The sequence below is a fragment of the Aquila chrysaetos genome, chromosome 4 (assembly GCF_900496995.4).
Source record: "Aquila chrysaetos chrysaetos chromosome 4, bAquChr1.4, whole genome shotgun sequence".
Classification (NCBI taxonomy): domain Eukaryota; kingdom Metazoa; phylum Chordata; class Aves; order Accipitriformes; family Accipitridae; genus Aquila; species Aquila chrysaetos.
In genome coordinates, this window is record NC_044007.1 from 7,909,844 (window position 1) to 7,934,391 (window position 24,548).

Genomic DNA, 24,548 nt, shown 5'->3' on the forward strand with positions numbered 1-24,548 from the left:
CAACCTTCACCGTGCCCCCCCGCCTCCCTGTGCCGGGGGTCCCGTTCCTAGCGCAGAGCCCCCCCCCCCCCCGCCGCGTTTTGACCTCGTTGACCTGCGAACAGAAGTTGGCCGCGGTTTTTTTGGTTTTTGGGGTTTTTTTTGTTGGTGTTTTTTTTTTTTTTTTTTTGTGGGCCGTGGGACTTCTGCCCCCCGCCCCGGCCCCTAGCTTTGCATAACTTGTCTCCCGAGTTGACTGTCCCTTCCTCCCTGCACTTTGCCCTTGCCCGGTGGTCTGTAGCGTAAGGGAGTAAAACTATTCAAGGGCTGTTTTTTGTTTCTCTAGTGAGAGAGCTGGATCACAAACAAGGCAAACTACCTAATTTTTTATCTCTCTCTCTCTCTCTCCTTTTTTCCCCACAGCAGCCCAGCACTGAAGTAGGATTCTGTCATAGTATAGAACAAGGGCCTTGGGCGTGATTTTTTTTTTTTTTTTTTTTTTAGAAAACCCTGGAGTGAAGCTGCTATTAGCATGTAGAGTTTGCATGCCACAGGCAGTCTGTTGTCTCTTCACGCTCAAAGAATAATTTAGAGGAGCAGCAATGACTCATTAACAGAAAGTATTAGTTGCATGAAGGCAAAACCAGGTGAAGTTTCCTACTTTACCACAGACTTACTCTGTGACCTTGGATCAGTCTTTCCGCATCAGTCCTCTGTTTGCTTATGAATCAGGAATAGTGGTGCTTTCCAAAAACGTACTGTGAATAAATATACTAATGACTGTGAAATGCTTATCTGCTTTAGTAATAACAGGCAGATATCAATATTATTTCTACTATAGAAGCATAGAGGCTCTAGCCAAGATGCGAGTGGTTTGCTTGCAGAATTTTCCTGTAGTAGCTACACTTTGATGAAAATAGGCACTTGTTTAAAAAGATGTTTAATAACCTGTGTCGTCATCTTACACTTCATATTTTTATGGACAGTGTGCACTGATATGCTTTCAAAGAACAGCCATTCCACAGTGCAAACAGTTTGTGGGTGTGTTTTCCCCTCCTCTTTGCCTAGAACAAAGCTGGTGTCCTCTTCCACTGCTAAGGAAACCTTGTGAATTTCTAATGTGGCTGATTATCTCTGATAGTTGGCATCTCTGAGCTACATGGTGTTAGATTTGGTGTTTTGGTAGGGAACTGGAAAAGAGGTATTCTGATATACTTGATCTGATAAAGAAATTACTTCTGGTATTGGTTTTTAACTTACTGTGATACCATTCAGTTGTACTTGCCACAGTTGGGTAGTTGCATTAACTTGATGCTATCTCAGGGTGCCTCTGTATTTGCAAGAAAATACTAAAGGGAGTCACAGTAAGTTCATTACATGTGTAATGACAGATAAACTAAGTAGTTCAGTTTCAGGAACAGTATTTTCCCTTTCACCTTGTATGATGCTCTCTAGAAAATCAAATGCCTTAAGTATGTCATAGGCAAAAACTTTGATACAGGAATCCTAGAACTGTGAAAGAATTACCTGTCATGGTTCACACACTGCTCTGAAGCGGTGTGCAGCCACTGCAGTAACAGGTGAAAGCAGCGAAGCACAGAGCTGGGAGTTGTTGCTGCTGCTGTGAATACTGGCCTGCGTGAGCTAAGTTTTCCCTCTTTACAGTTTTGCTTTATGCTAACTTGTGCAGCTAGATTACTTGTGTGTGCCTTTTTTTTTTTTTTCCTTTTTAAATCTATTGTAGAAGAATACACCAGGAAGAAGCACTATCTGACTGAGATCTTAGGGGCTTTTTTAAAGTAATTTGATCTGTAGGTTCTCACTTGTGTACTCAAGTTAATATGAAACTTCTATAATCAGTTTTAACATTAAATAGGAAAGCTTTTATGAGTTGAGGAAGAGGCAAGCTCAACACAGTTGGGGTTGTTTGATTTTTTTTTTTTTAATTTTTTTTTTTTTTTTTTTTTTTCCTCCTTAACAAAACTGAAAGCTGCTCTGGTAAAATGGCAATTCATTGTTAATTCATAATATGTAGGTGCCCTGGAAAAATCAAATACCTGGTTTCATAGCTACCCTTAGGCGTCCTTAATTTATGCAAGCAGGGCTCACTGAGTAACTACTCTAAGTCTCATTGACCTTAGTAGGTTTGCAGAGGTCATATTTTAAAACAGATAAGTTGTGCCTGAACTATTTTTTCAGTAAGTATTAGGAACAAGTATTTGTGTACATAATTACATGCTTTTTCCCGTTCTCCATTACGTTTTCTGTTTTTCTTTAGATTCTAAGTGCTACAGTAAATCTAGAGTCTTCTTGGATTTTATTTTATCTCTGTTCTTAATACTAGGAAGAAACATGGGTTTTTGAAAACAAGCTCTTTTTCAAGATCTCAGTAAAACAAAGCAAACTGTGAGGTTTTACAAACAGCTAGAAAGGCTAGTTTTAGGATCAGAGAAACTTGGCTGGCGCAACCCAAACGTATACGAGTGACATCAGCATTTTCCTGAGCCATTTATGCTATTCACTTCTGTTGGTTCCCAGCAGTGCCTTGTGTCTTATGTAAGCTTGCACTGTACATCCTGTCCTGCTGTTCTCATGCATGAAAATTCATTGGCGTTATCTTACTGTAGGGTTTGAGAGCTGAATAGTTACTGGCTGCTTGTTGTCTCAAATGTCTACATGCAAATTTCTTATGAGCATGCCGAAGAGATCTATGCCAGGAGCATAATGCTGTCTTCCTAGGAGACATCAGAGGAGTAACTTGGAGTGAGACCCAGCTTGTCCCCCTGCTCCTTTTGGTAATGGGAACTGTAACCACTGTGAAGTAATGTGGCTGTGGAGATTAATAGTGAGAGGTTTTACTGGACAGAAGCCGTGATCTGTATCATACATAGATGGACCACTAATGCAGTTTTGATGTCTGGTGATAAAACAGCCATAAAAACCAAAGGACTAAAGTTTCAACAGAAGCTTTGATAATATTAAGACTGGAAGATAAAGGTTTTTATATACTATTACTGTGCACTCCTTGTTACAAGGTCTTCAAGAGGAATTGTGCCTTCAGATACTGATGCTTTAAACTTGTTGTAGTTAGCATTTAGTCATGCATAAGGAAGTTACTGTCACTTGATGGGTGAAATTGAAGCAAACCCTCTGTTACAAGCTCTCGAAAACAAACATTCCTTCTGTTTTTCTTGCTTGTTAAATCTAGCTGAAACTTGCTGCATAAAATCCTGCAGTAACAGTGTTTATAGTTTAATTCTAAGTAAATTGGGCACCTTCTTTGAATAGTACCTAATGTTTCAGTTAAAAAAAAAAAAAAAAAAAGTGTTTCTTAAATATACTCTAGTCCCTTTTGTAAGTATTCTAGTAGTTTGAGGGAGCCAAATTCCTGCTTACCTGTCTTGGTGAATGTGGTTGTCCTTGTCTGGCTCCATGGCTTGTTTTGAACAGCTGGAAGGTTTCGCTATGAGCGCTGATGTAGCACAGTCATGTACAGGACTATACAAGATGTATAGCTCTGCAGTGGAACCATATACAGTAGGGAAGAAGGGTTGATGTGAAAGAGAAGCACACCTGGAGAGGAGTGCTGATGTGGCCTGTAGAAGTAACGAAGAAATCTTCCTTGTGACTTTCCACAAGTGATATGTTCCATGCTGCACGAAACAATTTCTCATTCTAATGGAGAATCAAGAGGAATATAAGACTTGACAAGGAGACTGGTTATCTGAAAAGGAACAGGTGCAGTGCTTTGACGCTTAAAAGCTAAACAAATTCCTGTACGTGAACTGTTCTTGCAGAGTTTAAGGAGATTTCTTGGCAAAACATCTAAGAGGGACTTGAATTTTCATTTTCAGTAGGGAATTGAATTATCACTATTGCTTTTATCACACAAATCTAGGAATGCACGGGCTTTTTCTAGTGCTTTTGTTATTTTTGGAGAATATGCAAATGTGTTTTAAAACCATATGCAGGAAAATGGACAGCAATGCAGTTATATGCATTTTAGAGAGTTTTAGCAACTGTAAGAGTAAACCTCATTAAAAAAAAAAAGCTTCAAAAACACCTGCATGTAGCACATTCAAGATTCCATTACATTATATTTTATTGCTTTACAGATACTTATATGAATATGAAAGTCCACGTATATGTTGTCATTATTCAATAGCCTTTTCATTCTGTAGATGTAGGCAAATAAAATGTAGTCTGGATGCTTAAATCTGCTAAAATATTTATAAGAAAGTTGGCTCTTGGAAAAAATTTCCCACAGGATACAGTGGGTGTCAGGTCTAAAGGTCAGTGGCAGACAAAGTAAAGTCAAGGCTCTTTTGGATTTATTTTTCCACTTTTTTTTTTTTTTAAACAAACCCTTCTTATGTAAAGAAGCACAGAATCTTTCTTTGTTACTTCCTAAATTTCCAAATGCTAACAGGCATTTACATGTTCGTTCGTATTTAAGCATTTTGTTGAAAACTTTATTTTTTTACTTTAGCAGAGGAGAAAAAAATAATCAGTGCAGTTAATATACTCACAAACGCTTAGCACGGAAGTTCCTGGTGTAAATCAAAAAAGCCAGATGGAGTTTTAAGCAACTGTCATGTACAACTTAGGAAACGAACACTCCTGATACTAATAAAAGGGGCAGACTGGAACTACATAACTAATCCCAGCATCCTTTTCAACACAAGATAAGATTTGGCTACAACAGCCATAGAGTTAATGGAGACAACTGTCAAGTTCTATGAAGCAGTGGATTGTTTGCCTAAAATAAAAATACCTGCATGCTTATTCTTGTACGTATCTACTGGTGATTGGTGCTCATCCTGCAGTTTAAATGGGAAAATAAGTGTGAGTAGTGGCTGACTTGGTCTTGAATCTATTTCCTGTCTTAAATATGTGTGTAAATATATTTATATGCATATTTAACAGTAGAATTTATCTGCATACATATTTTGTGTATAAAAATATATTTAAAGATAGGAAATAAGTATATATGGTTTTTTAAATGTGTTACACAGCAAAACCTTCTCTCCATTGGAGTCGATTTGGAATGTCATGATTGGGGAGCCCCAGGAAACAGTCTTGCAATTAAGTTTATTCACTGGATGTATCAGTGACCTGAAAGAAGTGTGCAGGAAGGTGCTATAAAAAACCCCAAACACTTACAAGATGGCACAAAGTCTGTGTCAGAGACAGACAGGAGGAGGAGTGGGCAGATGGCAGTCAGTACAAAACAGGTGAATAATCAGATTGAGAACAAGCTGAATAGACTGTGCAAGTGAGTACGCTGTTTGCATGCTGCTTGTGTTTTTGGTTTAGTTAACATGATGGGGACTTTTCCTGTTGTGATCTATGGAACAACGAGGTAAAAATCTTGTAGCTGGAAGCATATATAATGGTGAAAGCATGTCTGCCATTGTCAGAGGGAACTTCTGGCATGAGTAAAAAGATCAGTACTTTCAGACCTATCTGGACTGGAAAACCTTAAAAAAAACTGTTCAGTTTTATAGACTTCACCTGCAAGTTTTTCAGATCTATCTTTGGCATGCGTAACATGGAATAATATTAAAATGATCTAAAAATGTTAGTGCCTGGAAAATACGGATGTGCTGTGTGACAATATATGTTTGGTGGGTTTTTTTTAAATGGTCTAGAAGGTAGCAAGACGTATTTGTGATAATTTGTTTACATAATTCATTTTATCTAGTTTGTTTGAAAACTTTTTGGATAGCTGTCTAGCCTAACTGTTCATTGCCTGGCTTAGTGATCTTTTCCAGATTGATGCTTGGATGCACTATTAGAGTGATGAAGGTAAAGAACAAAGGGATGGTTGTACTGATGAATGATTGATCCCTAGCACAATGCTAAGGATTATTAAAAAAAAAAAAAAAAAAAAGGCCAGAAATGGAAAAACTCCTCCCCCACTGATTCATGCTTCAAAAAGGTTATAATACCAATTTATAATAATAATAAGGTGTACATGGAAGAGAGTATATTGAGATCCTGTTGATCAGCCTGTTGGTAACTTCATCAACACACTAGCAATCTCAGTCTTTCCTGTTTATATTTGTTTCAAAATGTTCCTACTTTTTCTTTTTTAGGGAGTTCCATAAGTTACAACAGCAATGAACTGGTCTAACTGGAGAATGCCCTACTACCCAATAAAGAGGCATTGCTTTGTCTGAGCAGGCACTTAATGAGAAGAAGCACAACCCACCCTGCAGTTTAAAATTTATGTAGTACAGATAAGTTTTCTGTGCCTGAAGTTACCCTTCAGTAATATCGGTTTGCTCCTTGTATACTGTTGTCTTAGGATGCCTCAGTCTGAACAACACCAGTAAAGAGTTCTAACAGCACAAGAAGGTTGAGGGAATTAGGTCTATACTTCTGCAGAAATGAAGGTTAGACAGATAAAGGAAAAAAGATTAAAATATTCACAAGAAGTGCCCCAGATAAGATTGTTTCATGTCTGAGGGCATGTTGAATCCTGTGGGAATGAGGAAGCTAAACTACTAAAAGGCTGTTTAATTCTTGTGTTTCACACTGAATCAACACAATGTTAGATATCAAAGTGGTATTAGCGGAATTTGTAAGAACATGGACATTTTATATAAAGAATATAGAAATAAAATAAGTTAGTCCAAAACAAATCTTTCACTGTGTCAGAGCTGTGTACAGAATGAACGTTGGAGACTTAACATGAGTATAATAAATCAAAATGTCAGATGAGCCTCAGAGGACTTTCTTCATTCACTTCATTGTTTTCTCCGCAGATACAGCATGGTTCAGCCAAATACAGGGTCGTCATTCTTCTGATGTTCAAAGTGTTCATAAGTGTTCCTGAAGACTGAGCTCTTCTCTATGCATTATCTTAAACTGCTCAGTTCATCATTTGGAGTGTTCAGTGCACTGGCTGAGTACTTCTATATGCAGAAATCACAGTGTGAGTTCGTAGTTTTGGGTGACTGGTGAGGTGTGTTGTGTACTGTTGATAACCTACAGAAAAAGCTCAAATTTGTGCCTTCTGGAAAGTACTGTTTCCCAAAGCTGATGCTTGGCAACAGAAGATGCCCTGCTGACCCTCTGCTGCTTGGCAGAAAATGCTCCTAATGCATGCACTTCCTAAGCATATATCCCAGAGTACATACTGCTTGGGGCTTCTGGCACAGGGTATTTTTTCTTAACTTTCACTAAACTGTCTCCTTTCCCCATATCCTCAGCAGTACCAGACAAACGGAATAGTAAAATAGAGGACAGAGTTATTTAGTAAGATAGAAATTGGAAACGAAAGGGTAAAACTAGAACAGTCTGCAAACTCTGTTCTGGTTTAAGCAAATGGTCACCTGTCTAGCTGTTTAGCTGCTGTTAGCTAGAATTTCTAATGCATGTCTCAGCTGTTGGACCCCGAGAGTCAGTACTCATAGCAATAGTCTTGCTAGGCTAATCAGTGTTAGCTTTGATGAAGTATTTAAAGTTGAAATTGCTGTGAGTTTTCCATCATGTCTTCCTTTCTTTTGCCTCATCCTTACTAGCATTGTGGCTGGGGGCATGAAAGTTGTGTGTTGTTTGTGGCTCTTCCTAGAGATGGGCACCTTTGTGCTTAAAGACTGTTGCTTTTTGTTTTTATCCATGTTCGTTCTGCTGGCTGACTGGTCCATATTTGATAGGCATCATTATTTTAACTTAACATTTTTACAACATACTCATATGCTTAGTGTAATGTGTATTGTTAATCATGTTTTCTGAGGGTATCTTTAGCTTTTTAGAGAGACCACGTGATATATTATCATCACTGCTGATAAACTTGGTAACTAAATGATCTGATTATGTATGGATCGTGCTTGTAAATAAATATTCTTTCTCAGCATTGCTCCTCAATCTACTTCTTTTGGAGTTTTGCTCATCTTTAAATTATTGTTCAGAAAACTTAATCAGTAAAACTTTAACTTAAGAGTAATCAATATTGCCCGTGCTTCTAGAAGGATAAGTAAACACATTTTTTCCATCAAATTAGGTTAAGACAAGAAATAGTACTGCTAACTAATTTTTAATATTAGTTTGACAGGTGTGTACTTTATCCCAGTAAGACAAAGGCAGTGTTTTCAGCAATGTTTTTCTTGATGGTGGTTCTATGAGCCTAACTCTCTGACCTCCCTGTAGGTCAAGGACATCTTTTTCACAGCCCTTTGCTGTGGGATAACTAAGCTGTCTGCTGACAGGATGAGGCACTTTGAGGTCACTGGAACACTGGGAATGTTCTGGTATCAGGGAAGCTAGGTCTTCTGCAACCTGTCCCTTATCTGTTCTGAATATATCAAGGGAGTATTTCAAGGAAATATCAAGGAAAATTAAGGTGACTTCTAGAGCTTTATGAAGATTGGTATGCTGTATCTCTAGCCTTTATAGCAGAAAATAAAAATATAATACTAAACAGGGCTTGCCATGTTCAAAACTTGAATCAGCTGTGATATAAGATGGATTCTTTAACAAGGAAACTAGTGATGTTTTCTTTGCTTAAAATACACATCTATCTATTTTGACTCTTTCCTCTGATTTTTTTCAATTACTCTGTAACTTGAAAAATGAGTTGCCACATCTGATCCAATGCTTCTAATATTATTAATTACAAAATAAATGTAGTTGTTGATATCCACAGATATTATGTGATTAGGCATGATTGTCTGGTCTTGTATTCTTCGTTTGATTTCAGCCTGTATGATTGCTTTGAGTTCAAAAGCCTTATCAAAATTTTACAATGAGTTTTTTCCACTTTGAATACGGTGATTAAATGACTTGTCTTGATAAACACACTAGCTGGATCAGGAACTGCTAAGCTGGTGGTTCAGTTAAAAGTCAGGTTATGCCAAATATTAACTAGAAGCAGTAAAATCTCAGGAAAGTGAAATGAATCTATGTAGTTAACATTCCTTGGTTCTAACAAACTGATTGAAGCTGTATGTTAATGTGAAGTTGTGTACTACAGTATCAGGGAGTAGTACTGGTTTATTTGTTGCTCTTTCTTACACAACACAAATTTTCATGTGAAGTTCCTTGTTGTTGTGGTTAATGATACCTGTCTTCTTGCTTACATGTAAATTAAGAAACAAGACCTTTATTTACACAGCTTGAATTGCTGTTACGCATAGTATTACTTTTAAATTTCTCCTAAGAATACCAGGCATCCCAATAAAACCAAACCTCTGCTGCAGTTCTCAAAGATTATTAATCGTTAATTATTTTTCTTTTTGTGAAAAGGGGGATGTTTTTCCTAAGTCACCTGCTTTAAATGAAAAGGTGAATACTGGTTTTCTGTCAATTTACTGGTACACTACAAATCTACTATTGCAGAATTTTCCTTAATAGTTTAGCCCATTTATAATATGCTGTTAACTTGAATTATGTGGGTGTCTGCTTCAGTCATTCCTTCACACGCTGTAGAGTCAAGTTATTTTAGCTGTGAGGTTAATCTTTGCACATATAGGACTTTCAGCTCATTGGAGACTGAAGCACTGTGTTTATTGGTAACTCTGTGATGTTTCCTGTCTTTTAAGTTGGAGAATAATTAGTTTGAGGTGTTCTACTTTTAAATAGTATTGTAGTTAAGTTGGAATTTGAAAGATTAAATGTGAGATTGCATTTGCATACAGAGCTTGACAAATATCGTCAACTATGATACTCTATTGCATTAAAGTGGAGCCTAAGGCAGCTGCCTTTTTGTGGCCTTGTGGAAGGGCGGTAAGTTTTGGTCTGTTGTTGGTGCTTCAGTTTATTTTATACAATGACTGGAAGCCTGTATTTGCAGCATTTCCTTAAGTGTACCGTCACTGGTCCCGTTGTACAGCTTAATTTTTATTTAACTATTTTCACAGTACGTATTTGTTCTAGAAGTGCCATGGCTGATGCTTATTATTCTAGTACAAGTTACATTTTAATTCTTCATGTTGAAAGAAGATTACAGACTGCACATGAAATTGATTTTTTTAATTTTTTTTTTTTAATTGAATTGATTCTTTAGAAGAATTTCTTGATGTTTCTACAAGATTTCTGTTGAGCTACTATGGTCTCCACTGACTTCTGCTTGAAATACAACAGTTCTGCAAAACTGACTTGAGAATTTGCTGTTGGTCACTCAAATAAAGAAGTAGTGGGTGTCTGTAAAAAGTGCTTTCAGTAACTTGTCTCAGACTTGCAGGTAAACAACGTAGGAGAGGTTGAAGAAAATAGCTGATTTACAAGTTAAGTCAGTCTCCAAGCACCTTGAGAGTTTTCTTCAGTTACCTATCCTGGTTTCTTTGGATTATAAAAAAACAATTGAAACAGATGATAGCTGTTGTGGAAAGCTGAATGAAGATATATTTCAGTGCTTTCAACAGGTGAAATAAGTCTTAAGGACTGCAGCATCCTTGCTTTTCAAAACGCTTTCAGGGAACACCATCTGGTTTATGAAGTGAGTATGGCAGGATTCCTATGAAGAGCCACACGTTTGCTTATTTTGTATTTTTGTAAACACATTATTTTTCATATGTAAATGTGGTGAAATGAGGTGGGCACCGTTTGTTGGTTTGGGGTTTTTTTGGCTCATTTGTTTTGGGGAGATGCCTGGCTTTAATGATATTTTATTTTGGGCTCTAGTAAAGTTCACTTTAAAATCCTGATAAAATCAAATTCATGTAGAAACTCCAGCCTTAATGATGTTTTTGTGTGGGAGCTCCACTTTTGGGCTTGGCTTGCATCTCTCATGCAAACTTTTCTGCAGAGCTGTACCCTTGACCTAATGAAGTAAATAATGTTCATGTGTTAGTAGATGGCCAGCCATCAAAGGAGGATTGAACCACATCCTTGATTAGAGGTTTTCTCAAATGTTGCGAATACTAATATTCCTGAAAAAATGTATTATACTACCAAGTTCTTCAGGGGAGGTTTTGCCTTGGGTGCTTTAGATGCTACCGACTACTTGGAAATATTTTTGTTTATTCTTGCATTCTTTTGGTTTGTCTTTGCCTCTTCAAGGTCAGGATGTTTTCTGGACTAATCTGTACTGTCCACATACCAGCAGGTGGAGCATTGGTAATGTAAGACAGACTTCTAACTCCCTCCAGCATTTAGGAAAAGTGATTGCCCTGTAAGTCCTGCTCAGTTGATTTCCGTGGAGGTGGAGTCTGCTGACTGTTTGGCATAGAAGTCTGTGGGAACAGCTCCATGTTAACATGCAGTGTTAACAAAAAATGCCAAAGGATGGCTTTCAGATTTGCAGTTGGGGTGAACTTTGATGCACAGAGTGAAAGGCAACTTGGTGTTCCTCTGCTGGTTTGGGTGGTTTTTTTTTTTTTTTCAAATGTCAGTTTCCTGTTGCAAGGAATGGAAGTATTGAAGCTACATCTAAATGGTTGTAAAGTTGATGCTACCTTTAAGGGAGCATGATTTTGCCAAATTAATTTTTGTTGTTGTTTACTGTGTCTGTGACATACACAGCTTGCTCATGTTACTGTTCCCTACTCAAAATGTTGATATCGGAGGTCGTAAGAATTGCTGTCTTTTTTCTTGCGGGGGGGGTGTGGGTAGGGAAAGGTTCCTGTTGTGGTTAAACAATTCACCTGTATGGATTTAGCACTCTATTACCACCAAAAGAGGCAGTCCTGCCCTACACAGTACCTTCTTCCTGTCGGTGCTAAGGATTGTACTGCCATCCATTAACTGAGATCAGCAACCTTACTCTAGCAGAAAACTGATCTTTTTTTTTTTTTTTTTTTTTTTTTCCAGGATTAGTTTGCAGCTAATATAGTGGTAACTTGCATCATGAAATCATAAAATTCCTGTAACAGTGGAGGAAGCAGGAATCCCTCAGCAGGAAGGCAGAGAGAGCAGGACTACTCTTCTGCCACAGTGCTCTTACCAAGTTCAATTTAAACCATCCTGAAAGTGCACCACTAGTCAGGCTCTGTGGCGTGAGTATTCTCTCATGTTTTTGGAATGGTCATTGTGCAACAGCCTCTCTCATTAAGATAATTATAAAGCAGTACTAAATTGCACTAAATTATGTTGTTATTACGCAGGTGTTTTCTATTTGAGGTGTGATGAAGATCTTGGCTGCATGTAATTGTTGCATTCATGCATTACCTGTATTTTGCAGGCATGCATAAAATTTAAGTGTTTAGGTTCTGTGACTTAAAATGCAGCTAATAAAAATTGCTTTGGGATTAACTTTGGAATAACTGTGCATTATCTCCAGAATGCCTATCACTATAGGCTGGATAATGGCATTCTTTGCTGCTGATACTGCTGAACATGCAAATCAACTATTTTGGATGAAACAAAATTGCAGGGTCTGCTTCTGGACTCAGCTAATGCATTTGGTTAAGGGTATTTAGACCATAGGGAGGACTAGAGCTTATTCTGAAGTGAGATCCCCTGGAATACATGTAGCTTGAATATTGTCTTCAGCACAAACTATTTTGTTTTGCAGATTTCCTCCTCTTGCAGCACACTAACCACTAATGTGGGTGTAGGTTTTTGGGTTTTTTTAGATGAATACATTGGTTAGTTAACCAAAGGGTGTGAAAAACACCAGTCAGTGCAAGGAAGAGAGTTCATTTCAGCTACTGGTCTTATTGATTAAATTGAGTACCTCTTGTTCTTATTTTGAAACTCAGTGACAGTATGAGATAATTCAAGGTTCGCTGGACCAAAAGTACCCCAAAAGCAGCATTTTAATGTCAGATAATGACGTAGGTTTCCCCTTCACTAAGTTGTTTTCTCTATTGCATTGAATTGTTGCTTGATCTGTGTGGTCCTAGGAGTGAGTTGTAAGAACCAGTCCGACTCCTAAATTACTGTCAAACTGTTTGTTTACTGTAATTGCTTTAATTCTGATTATCACTAATGCTTTGCATTTGTAGTGTAACAAAAGAACCGTTTGGGTCATACTGTCCATCTTCTGTATTTGGTTTATTAGGATTTGAAAAGCTATATTTAATACTGGGAGGAAACAAAATTGAGACTTGCTAGAGAAAAATAGAGACTTAAAATCTGTAGGCTATCCTTAAATGTAAAGCATCTTTGTGTATTGCTCAAGAGTGACATTTTAAAAATTTCATGTTCAAAATTATGCCTTGTTGGAAACATTCTACTGCCTTTTTCAAATTTGAGGGAGCTTCTACAAGCAAGCTAAGTGAAAATAATGTTTCATATTGGCTGTTCTTAAAGATACTGGCATAAGATTACAATATTGAAGGGGTTTTTTTCTGGAAGAACATTATTAGTGAATCTACGAAGGTGACCATGGGATAGTGTTTGGCAGCATATTTAAATTCAGTAAGCTTAGGTATGCAATTTCTGTTTTCTCTGTAGTTCATTTTTTAAAATATTTGGCACCAGCTGATTAAAATAGTTTTAACATTAAATATTTGTGATTTCAGAACTGTTGGAGCTGCTAGCACTGTAGTCTATTGATAACACCTGTCTATTTATAGGAAAGTCTGTACTAATGTCATCTATGGATCATTATTTTTCCAAAGACTTATTGACTTCATCATGTCTGAGGATAATTTTATAAACAAGGCTATAGTTGCTGGAAGCATATCACAGGAATTAATGAGATCATGGAGTTTTAAGTATAATGGTCAGAGGGGACTTCTGGAGGTCTCTGGTCCAAGCACTTGTTCAAAGCAGGGCTCTAACTAGCACTTGGTGGGGTAAGCCATGGCTTTCTTTGTCCTACGAAGCCATGAAAACCCCCAAGAACAGACAATCCACAGCCTCTCTGGGAAGTCTGTTCCTGGGCTTCACCACCCTCCTAGCGACAAAGTTTGTCGTGATGTGCAACCCGCATTTTCCATGCTGCCTTTTGTGGCCATTGCTCTTTCTTATCCCGTCTGCTAGTGCTGAGAGAGTTTGGGCCGACTGTCTGTATAGTTCCCATCTGGGTAGCTGTAAAGAGCTCCTAGATGGTCCCAGCCTTCTCTTTGCCAGAGAAAACAGGCCCATCTCCCTCAGCCTCTCCCTCTCCCTTGAGGCTCCTGACCACCTTGGTAGCCCAGGGCTGGACCCTCCTTGTTTCCTCAGGAACCTCCTTGAAGTGAGGGTTCTCACCCGGCATCTGCAGAGTGGCCTTGCCAGTGTCCGGCAGAGAAGGAATAACATCCCTTAGCTGCAGTCCTCTGCAGTTTGCCTTCTCTGCAGTGAGATGTTGGCTCCCGTTTCAGCTGGCTTCTGCCCCAGCCCCTGGGCCCTTTCCAGCAGGGCTGTTAGTCAGCCAGCTCTCCCCAGCCTGTGCTGATGCACAGGGTTCTTCTGCCCTGGGTGCAGAGCTTTGCGCTTTTCCTTCTTGAACCCGATGAGGTTTCTTTTGGCCCCGTCCTCGGGTCTGTCGTGGTCTGTCTGTTGGTAGAAGCGCTGCCATTCACTGTGTCAGCCCCCTCTTCTTCCTTGCCCCCCTCTACTTTACTATCACCTGCCAGTTTGCTGAGGGTGCAGTCTGTGTCATCTTCCCGGCTGCTGCTGAGTGTGTTTGGAGCCCCGTGTTGGCCGCCGGGATCCTCCCTTGCCAGCTTGCAGCTGGACGTTCAGCCATTGCTTGCAGCCCAGGGAACCGCAGATCCGGCCAGTTTTCCAGCTCGGCTTCCCTTCTGTTTGTTGAGCTTGGGCTTCCTCAGCTCCCAGGTGAGACTGTGGTGGGAGACGGTCTCGAAAGCTGTCCTAAAGTCAAAGTATGTTACATGGGCTATTCAACTTTCATCAGAGCCCCCCAGCTCTTTGCATGAGGTTGGTTGTGTATGTTCTGCCTTGGATAAATCTTTTTTAACTCTTCATGATTATCTTTTTGTCCACATCTTCAAAAATGAATTCCAAATGGATGTGTTCCATGTGCCTTCCAGAATTTGGTGGGACTCTCTACCTCCCCTTTTGACTTTCTCAGCCATGAGTATGGTAGGTTTTGTGCTTGTCAGGAACCTTCTGTGAATGCCATGATACTTTTTTAGATTACATTGGTAAGTCTGTATAGAACACAGCAAAAGACGACTAATGCATTTGGTAGTTGGTAAGCGAAATTTTTAACAGTCTGTATGAAAATCAAAGATTATTTTCATGATGTAGAAAAAAAATTCCTGCTAAAAGTCACTTCTGTGTTCTCCCCCAAAAAAATTGAGTACCTTCTCTTTTTACTGTATTCAGATAGCTAAATTTTAAATGTTACATTGCTCCAAGTAGGGAAACATGACTCAAATTAGTCAGATATGCTCCTGGCATATTTGCAGACTAGAAAAGTATTTTATTTCCTGTTGTGTTATAAATTATTGAAGGAGGCGGCTTGATTCTAGAGGAGAGGGTGTTTTAGAGACTATGAGAGTAGTAATTTTCTAAGTATATTTGTCAGATCCTATGTAAGATTGATTTGAGAATATGGATTAATATTTTCAAAATGAACTGTTTTGCCAGTGCATTATGCCTGTTTCCAATTACTGTCACTAAATCCTGAAAATTATTTTCTGAAAAGACCTTGGTGAAATCTACATTTTAAATAGAGATGATAATTCTGAGAGTAGTTGAAAGGTATTTTGTATTATTTTTTTATGTTGTATGTTTTTCTGTTTTGTTTTTGAGATTGTTGATCCTGAACTGGATGCCATGACTGCATGCTGTTCTTGTGTGGACTGTTTCCTCTGTGGAAGCAGGCTGTATATGTGTACTTAAAAGAATGAGTCTCTTGGGTATTATTGCAAAACAAATAATTAACTTTTTTTTAAACTTGCGCATAACGACAAAGATGCTTTGTAAAACCAAGTGCCATGCACTTATCTGATATTCGTGACTTGTGTGCTTGCTGGGTCGAGCTTATTTTATTTGAAGTAATTAAAATTGTATGTACTCTGGGAGCAAGGTTAGGATTGGTACTGGTGTACAGATCACTTCTCAGTCTGATATCCTTCAGGATTTTATTGCAATGGAGGAGTTGAGCTCACTTTATACAGTGGGGGAAATATGTTTTTGAGACACTGTACTTTCACCAAAGTCTGCAGGCTGCAGTAACAATCTCCAGACTCTGCTTACCAAAATTAAGTGTATTATGAGAATGCCAGGATATGTCATATTTGCAACTATACTCCTTTGCAAGGATTGGAATATGTTCACACAGGATTACCCTTAAAATGGGAACATTTGCCTTGTATTGCCTGTAAATCTCTTGGTGCCCGGGCCCTTACCAGCTTCTCCAGCAATCTAGTAATGTGGTGTAGACTTAATTGTTGAACTGCTGATATTAGCAGACTATCCAAGTGTGTCCTTGTTCAGCAAAGGTAAGTAAAGGGACTTTGCAGTATGAATGTCTCCTTGCAATTCTCAACTTGTTTCCATCACAGTGTTACAGAGAACTATTGTTGGCAGCTGATATCACCAGAGAATTATAATTGCAAATGTGAGTGAAAACTCATTAAGTGAAGGAGTGTGCTAAATGTGTCTTTGATTCAAGTCTGCTACACCAGACTCAATTGATATCCACTCAAATAAACCAACCAACCAAAAAAAAAAAACTAAACCAAAAAACCCCACTAAACCAAAAACCAACCCAGTCTAACAAATGACATATTTATATAGCTCTTTTGTTCTCGATCTTTTTAGGAAGGTTTTTCTGTTCATGCTTGGCCATATTTGAGTCGGCAGGCACGGAGGGCTTCAACATTTTAGGAAACTTGTTAGGGGAAGTAGTAAAGACTGAATTATTTGTGGTTTAGGTTTTGTTTTTTTTTTAATGGGTAGAGCTCTCTGATACTACTGCAAAAAAACATGTATTAAATGTATTCTTTGTTTCTATTTCTTGTCAAGTGTTAGGGTTGGTTTTTGCCCTCCTGCTTCTGTCTTCCATTCTCTTAAGGAGAGAGTGATCAGATCAGTTATTGTATATTCAGTAGTGTGAACTTTCTTTGTATTTTTCAGGTTGGAGGATCTTCTGAATCTTACACTTAAAGATGCCTTTAAAAAGGAAGAGCTCATTTTCTACAGACAGCTTTGTCATCTTGGACCAGAGATATTGGTTACCTTGAAAGAAGAAGAGGCAGACTATGGGCCCATATTAGAAATTGGAAGACTTCAGGATAACATGGAGGCATGTCATGTAGAGGTAGCTGTGAAATATTTACAGTGATTTGTTTTAATAGTTTGTAACTGAGTATTTCCAAGAATCTACTCCAGAATAAACAATCTACTTTCAGTGTAGCTCTTTACCAGGAATGAGGCAAAAATGCCCTTCCTGTAAGAGGGACCAAAAGAGAAAGGTAAATAGCTGAAACCATGAAATTAGAACTATAGTGTGGACAGCAATACTGAGTTACGTTTTAAACCCATTGAGTTTGTATAATCAAAATTTCTTGATAAATCTAAAGAAGGAATACTTTTATGGGAACATAAGGAAAGGGATTGATTGCTGCCATCATTCTTAGCTATAGCAGACTAAACTTATGACTTTGTTCCAACTTTGTTCAGACTCAGCTGTGGGGCAATTTTGAATCAGGATTTGAACTTTATTTTGGCTCACACCATCATCCTTTTTCTGTAGTTTGTCCTCCTTAGATCTCCTTCTGTCAGATAAGAATATTATTTTACAACACAGACTTCTAGGTGTTGGTTTTTCTGAAATAATTATATATGGCATATGCATCCAGCCCTCACTTAAATTCAGTCTCAGCTATGTTAGTAACATTCTACTTTCATGCTCTCCCATACATTTTTAAAATATCAAGATGCTTTTTTTGCTTCTTTCTTTACAATTGGTAATGTTAGATTCAATCTCTTGCATTGTTTTAGAATTCACTCCCCAATTTAAAAAAATCCTTCCACTTCTTGTACCAAAATTGCCAGTTGTACTGCACATGTATTAGTGATCAAAAGAAGCAGAGCGTGTGCTTTCCTGAAAATACATAGGAAATGCAGTGTTAAAACTACTTATGTATGCTTCCTACTTCATCATAATTCATCATGCATTGTTAACTTCTAGTGCTACAGTGAACTCTCTGTGGGTGTTAGAAGCTTGCTACAACATACAATCAATATTCAAGGCAGTAACACATGTGAATCACTGCCTGACATAAGTGCTGTTGGAGGTGATGTGATTTGGATTACGTACGAGCTGCAAGCTACGGTTCTTAAAACGTAATGCTGATTCAGACACACTGCTTGAACCAGGGCAAATAGCTTAATTTATTCTTTATGATCCCTGAAAAAGTGGAATAAAAATGCTTGTGAACTATAAGGCTAGTTAAAAATGTATTAAAATGGTGAAAATTTAATCACTTAATATTTCAGAGTTGGATAAATTTCTTTGAGCATTTATTTTAGAAATAAACTGTCTAGTGAAAAGAAGTTGTTCTCCCCTCCCTGGCCCCCTTCTCCCCACCAAAGCAAGAAGGAAAATTTAAAAAAAAAAAAAAAAAAAAAAAAAAAAAAAAAGGGACTTCAATATAAAATCTGTTCTGGCTACTTTACTATAGTAATCAGAGGAATGGATTTGTATTTAAATAGTTTGGTATAATTACATTACTACAAGGTAAAAAGGGAGAGAATCTATTAAAAACAAATGTCTGGATTTATATTAATTTTTTTGCCTAGATTTACACTTAGGAGGAGTTTGTGAGGGTGGGGAAAAGAGCATATTGAGAGTATATCAATTCATGTAGCATTAGTCTTTAAACAGACTATACCATAGTATACTATTGAATTTTAAAATCCAGATTTAACTAATACAAAATTGGTGAATGCTGGCTGTTGACTTCCATTGTGCAGTTCTTCCTACTATTTTTTAAATGTGTGCAGTTCAAGAATCCCTTTTATATTAAGGATTTAATGTTTAATTCTCAATTCTCTTTTGGTCGATATAAATGACTTTAAAAAAACAATCATAGCAATAGTGAGCATCTGTCTCCCTCTGTCAGTTCTAGTCACTTTTTTGCTTGCACCAGGCATCTGTGGCTAAACTGCTTTGACTGAGAGACAAGACCTTGACTCCAAAACCCACATACAAGAGTGCATGCATAGACAGACCTCTCTGACTCCATTTACATTTAACTATTTCTATGTGACAACGGAGGTCTTCAAATTCAGTGAGGTATTGTGGTCATGCTGGTTGTAGCATGAGGACGTCTTAAGATGTGAGGAGAAGAGAATGAAGAAGTTCTCTTTGGCTGTTTGCCTCTTCACCCTCCTTCTTTCTCCTTCCTCCCCTCCTTCCTCCTATCTCGTTGAACTCTTTGCTCAAGGTGCTCGTGTAAGGTGCAGTAAACTTTGGTGTGATTGGTAAAATAATGCTTGAGGCTTGGGAAATTGCAGTAAATCTCTGTGGCCTGCATGCCTTTGATTTGGAAATTGTGAATGAATGCAAACTTCAGGTATCATAATGGTATCCCTTTTTTAGTATTAAACTTTTTTTTTTTTTTTTATTCTGCAGTGTTGACACCTGAAGAACTGTTCCTAGGCAGGTGATCCTACATTGCTGTTGGAAAATGACAAATAGGTAAATTTCCTGTGTTACAAGGACTTTATGTAGTCTTAAAGACTTGCATTGTTCTGTACATGTGGAGTTAGGAGGGGATTTCACACTGCAAAGAATGGTATCTTTATTGCTGTTCTTAAGAAAAACCATTAAAGGCATTAACAGAAGCCAGCAGTCAATATTCTTCAGTTTTTGATGACATTAGAATAAATCCTGTTTGTTTTCAGTGCTTTTAAGCTTTACGAAAATGAGGGCAGTGGCTTTAGTGAAAGCTGGAGTATGCTGTCTACTCTTATTTGTTTAAAAAAAAAGAAAGTGTTGGGGAGAATAGTTGAAGATGCTTCTTAATAAATACACAGCTTCAATTTTGATTGAACTTTTATAAAAGTTGCATCTTTCAAGCATGTAGTTGTACAAAATGGTCTGGAACGCCTCTACCTTTTTTAACACCACATTTGGAAATGAAAATTTCAACTCCTTTTATACAAATATAATCACTTTGTAAGATGCTGTGTAAGTATTTGTAATTGACAGCTGAGTTTGATAAAGCAGCAAGAGACTTAATTGTCACGTATATGGACTGTTTTGTGATGATTTACATGTTAAAACAAAAGGAGGTTGTGGGGAGTTTGTTCTTTTTGGGCAGGTGACATTGTAGTAACCTTCATTATTCCTTAAGAAGTAAGTGTTAAGGGAAAGAAGTGTAAGAAATGGTTCACTGCAACTTAATGCTCAGCAGCCTAATTAGTCAAATACCATGTGCCTACCTCTGCATGAAATAGTCTATTTCTTTCCACTGTAAAATAGGAATTTTCAGTTTTGGAACAGCCTGAAGAGGCCTTTGTTGCAAATGACCACTGGCTTTTTAACTATTTATTCTCAAAAATAATGAAGGTCAGCATGGTATCCATAGTGACTGCATGCAGCTTCCTCGTTAATCTTGGCATACTGCTGTAATAACTAAATTGACTTACTTCTAAGTGTTCATGTTTCCAGAGGAAACCTTTATTTGAAAATTGGATGTGATTGGGTTTCTGTAACAGAAATCTTGATTGTTGTTGGTTTTTTTCACTTTTAAACTCTGTCATAAGTTCTTTTTTTTATGAGTTGCTGTGGAGGCCTAAACAGAACCCCCCAGAACAAGCGACCTTAATTGCTGAAGTCTACATATAATCTGGAAGTAGAAAACTTTTTACTTGCAAATTTCTTTTCTTGCTGAAGGGATAAAGACTGCTAAATGGGAATATATCAGTCTGCTTTCAGCTCTGTTAGTAAAAGGAAGACATTCCACTATAAACTACAAAATTAAAGCATATAAGTATTATGTGAATATGATCAAGCCAGAATTCTATGGTTTTAAAAAAAAAAACAACCCTGCCGATAGCAGTTTCAGACCCTTCACATCCATTGCAAAGACGGTGGAAACCTTTGCGACAGGAGAACCACAGGAGTCCTTTTAATGTTGACTTCTGGATTACTTCTGTGCACAACAGTGTGGAATCAGAGTGCTAGGAGAATATGCAACAACTAACTCAGTGAAATGCACTTAATAAATTATTTTGGTTTAAATTAAATTATTTCCTCTTTAAGTGTTATACATTGTAGATATTAATTTTTAATATTATAAAGGCTCTTTTAACTTAGAGGAAATTGTTGCAGAACAGAATGCAGTCTTGTGGGAGTTTTGATAGTAACATGTTGAAGATGGGAAATAAAATGGTACCATCCTGAGGCTGTTACTGTTTTCCCTCCCACCCTGTCCCTCTCCTTTAATGCTTACCCGAAGATAAGTGGTTTTGGGTTTGGTTGGGGTTTCTTGTGTTTTGGGGGTTTTTTTTGTGTTTTTTTTTTTTTAATTAGTTGGTTGTAATAGAGCATTAAACTGATGAGGTAGGATTCTGACACTGAATGTAAACGTCTTCAGAATTCTGTCAAGTTTCTGTTTCTGATATTTTCTTTATTATGAACATGGCTTGTTTTGCTACTGTCTTTAATTTTGCATATAGCTTTATTTAAAAATATAAATAATTATAAAAGGATAGCTATCTGCAAAATTCATAGGATGTTCAAAGTGGAAGTTGTCGTGGTTTAATCCCAGCCGCCAGCACCACACAGCCACTCAGTCATTCCCCCCTATGCAGTGGGATGGGGGAGAGAATTGGGGAAGAAAAAAAAAAAAAAGGTAGAACTCATGGGTAGAGATAAGAACAGTTTAGTAGAACAGAAAGGAAGAAACCAATAATAATGATGATAACAATAATAAAATGACAATAATAATAATAAAAAGATTGGAACGTACAAAAACAAGTGATGCACAATGCAATTGCTCACCACCTGCCGACCGATGCCTAGTTCCTGAGCAGCCATCCCTCCCAGGCCAACTCCCCCTAGTTTATATGCTAGACATGACATCACATGGTATGGAATACCTTTTTGGCCACTTTGGGTCAGCTGCCCTGGCTGTGTTCCCTCCCAATTTCTTGTGCCCCTCCAGCCTTCTTGCTGGTTGGGCATGAGAAGCTGAAAAAATCCTTGACTTAGTCTAAACACTACTTAGCAACAACTGAAAACATCAGTGTGTTATCAACATTCTTCTCATACTGAATCCAAAACATAACACTATACCAGCTACTAGAAAGAAAATTAACTCTATCCCAGCCAAAACCAGGACAGAAGTTCGTGTATTTTTGAGAGCTCCAGGAATAAGGGTATAGGGAAGTAAAATCAAGGGATCTCTAAAAAAATAATAATCTATTTTATTTTTATATATATAAAATGTATAAATAAGTATTTATAAATAAATATAAAATAAAATGTATTTACTTTTATTTATATGTATTTGAACATAAATGGGTCTTAAAATGTATATTAAAATTTCAGAATTTGTGTTCTAATATGTTGCATTTAAAACTTTGTTAATTTAAGTTGAGAATGTAGAACTGTATTTTTAACAAATGTGAAAATAAGGTTTTCTTCAGAATTAGCTGAACAGTAGTTGGTTGGAATGTTATAGAAGCATGTCTTAAATATTTTTCTTTTTTATTTCCCTTCCTCTAAAGGTGACCGGCTGCTTTGTACTGTTAGACAGTTGCAGTGATGTATAGTAGTCTGTTGCTGTAAACATCCCCGACTGGAAGCTGTACCACTTCTAGCTTTCAGTCAGATGTTTGCTGCACCTGGCTATTCTTGGACAACATCAGAAGGAAAACTTGTCGTAAATACATATGCGCATATGTATATCTCTAACACTGTTTCTATAGACACAGTTGAATTGCCTTCAAATGAATTAATGTGGTTGTTACTAGTAGAGTAGGTATGTTTTCTTGAAATCTAGTCTGAAATGGAGATATAAAGCTGTTGGATATATATCACTTGGAACAGAGTTCTTTGTTGCTTTGTGGTCTGAGTTATGGAATGTTTTACTGGAATGTAATGGCAAGTGGTGGTTAATTTCTTGTGCAATTATCCATAAACCAGACTTGCTTTATGAATTGTCTGTTTTAGCAGCTTCTGTTACTTATGACTCTTACGAAAAATTATTATAAATCCTGTCATTACTTAGCAGGCATTTTATCTGATGTGCCTTGCGTTTTATTGTTTTTTTTCTGAAATTCCACGTTCTGAGTCTCCTATGAGTGGGTGGTGTTCTTATTGTTAGTAAGCTGGACATAACCCAAGGCCAAAATAAAGGTTAAAAAAATACAACAGAGGATGTATTTTTGTGCTAACAATGCATAGCATATACACTTGTTTGTGGTATGGTCAGCATGGTTTGTGCTACCCCCCACCATGGCACTACAAAGGGTTATTTTTCATGTAAATAACAGCTTTGGAAAGTACTTCTGCAGAATTAACTCTTCACTGATTCAATTCCAAAACAACTTGAAGCAATCATGTCAACAGGAGCAGCTATCTGCAAAGAACTTCAGCGCTTTCCACTTTTCTCAGAGTGGGAGAAATGTGCATGCTGTTTCCTGGATCTTGTCTGGGATTTGTTTTCTCCTTTGTTTCTTGCTAGTCTATTTCTAAAGGAATGGCCTATGCAAGTAATTTCTGCTGCTAAGACAGAAAATATTCCTGCATGGTGTTAGCTCTCCATTCTTCCTCTTCCCAAAATGTTATCTTCTTATTCCCTAACACTTAAAAGAAAAACTGTTTATTTGTTAGTATAGTAAACCTAGGTATAATTTGTTCAACTTTGCTATAGTGATTCTGTAAGAGATTATTTCCAAAGATACAAATACTTAGAAAAGTGAAAGATTTTCTCTTTAATTTATCAGAATTAAAATTACTAGGATTTCTTGCTCCTGGGAAAACTAGACTAATAAGTATTAGAAAGATCGTGATTTTCGAGCAGTCAGTGAATGACCAAGCGTGAACCAAGGTCAGCCATTCTTCTTCTGTGATGGTCCCATGACCGTAACTATTTTGTTTCTGTTACCTGGGTGTTCTGTCTGGTGACATAGGAACACGTGTGGTGATAGAAGGTACTGAACTAATTTATTGATCGAATTCATTGCTAGCACTTTTACAAAGATTTGTTTTTAAAGCAACTTGCACACTTAATACAATCTCAGTTAAAATCACATTTTTAAAATATTATCTGTTCAGCTTGATAATTCATGTAGGAGCATTTTTAAAAAGGACTTTGAAGCAGAATCTACAGATCTTGATTTCTTAAAAAAAAAAAAAAAAAGTGCTGGTAGTTGTTTTCCAACCTTTTTTTGCTGTAAATATTTAGCATTTCCTAGTTGTATATAGTATTTGGACTTAGAAGAAAGGAAGTGTTCTCTGTTAACAAACTTCTGTGAAATGATCAAAGTAAACATGTTATCTCATAATTAATCTAGTAGACATTTTGGTTAGTGCTGTCTTAGCCTTTCCACATGCAAGATAACAGCAGTGCTTTTTTTTTTTTTATAAGCTTAGTTCATGTGCAGTTTGTCAGTCCGGTCTTGTGGAATTTTACTTATGCGTACATTTATATTGTACTAGTATCTAATATGTGTACTCAAACACAGCTGTCATATGTCTGCACATGAAAACAAATTGAAGTGGCTTGTAACTGTAGGAAATAAATAAATTTTAAAAACCA

General features: G+C 37.3%; 1 long non-coding RNA gene across 5 annotated transcripts; it reads left to right on the forward strand.

Annotated features, from left to right (window-relative positions):
* Nucleotides 1-24,548, forward strand: LOC115340564. 5 transcript variants are annotated; one of them, XR_005932218.1, is made up of 4 exons: nucleotides 1-2,774; nucleotides 4,995-11,921; nucleotides 16,906-17,089; nucleotides 19,409-20,851. It is a non-coding gene; the product is annotated as an uncharacterized LOC115340564 (long non-coding RNA). The 5 variants fall into 5 exon arrangements; XR_005932220.1 differs by having other exon boundaries at nucleotides 1-626; XR_005932219.1 differs by lacking the exon at nucleotides 1-2,774 and adding an exon at nucleotides 22,513-24,548 and having other exon boundaries at nucleotides 3,315-11,921; nucleotides 19,409-19,474.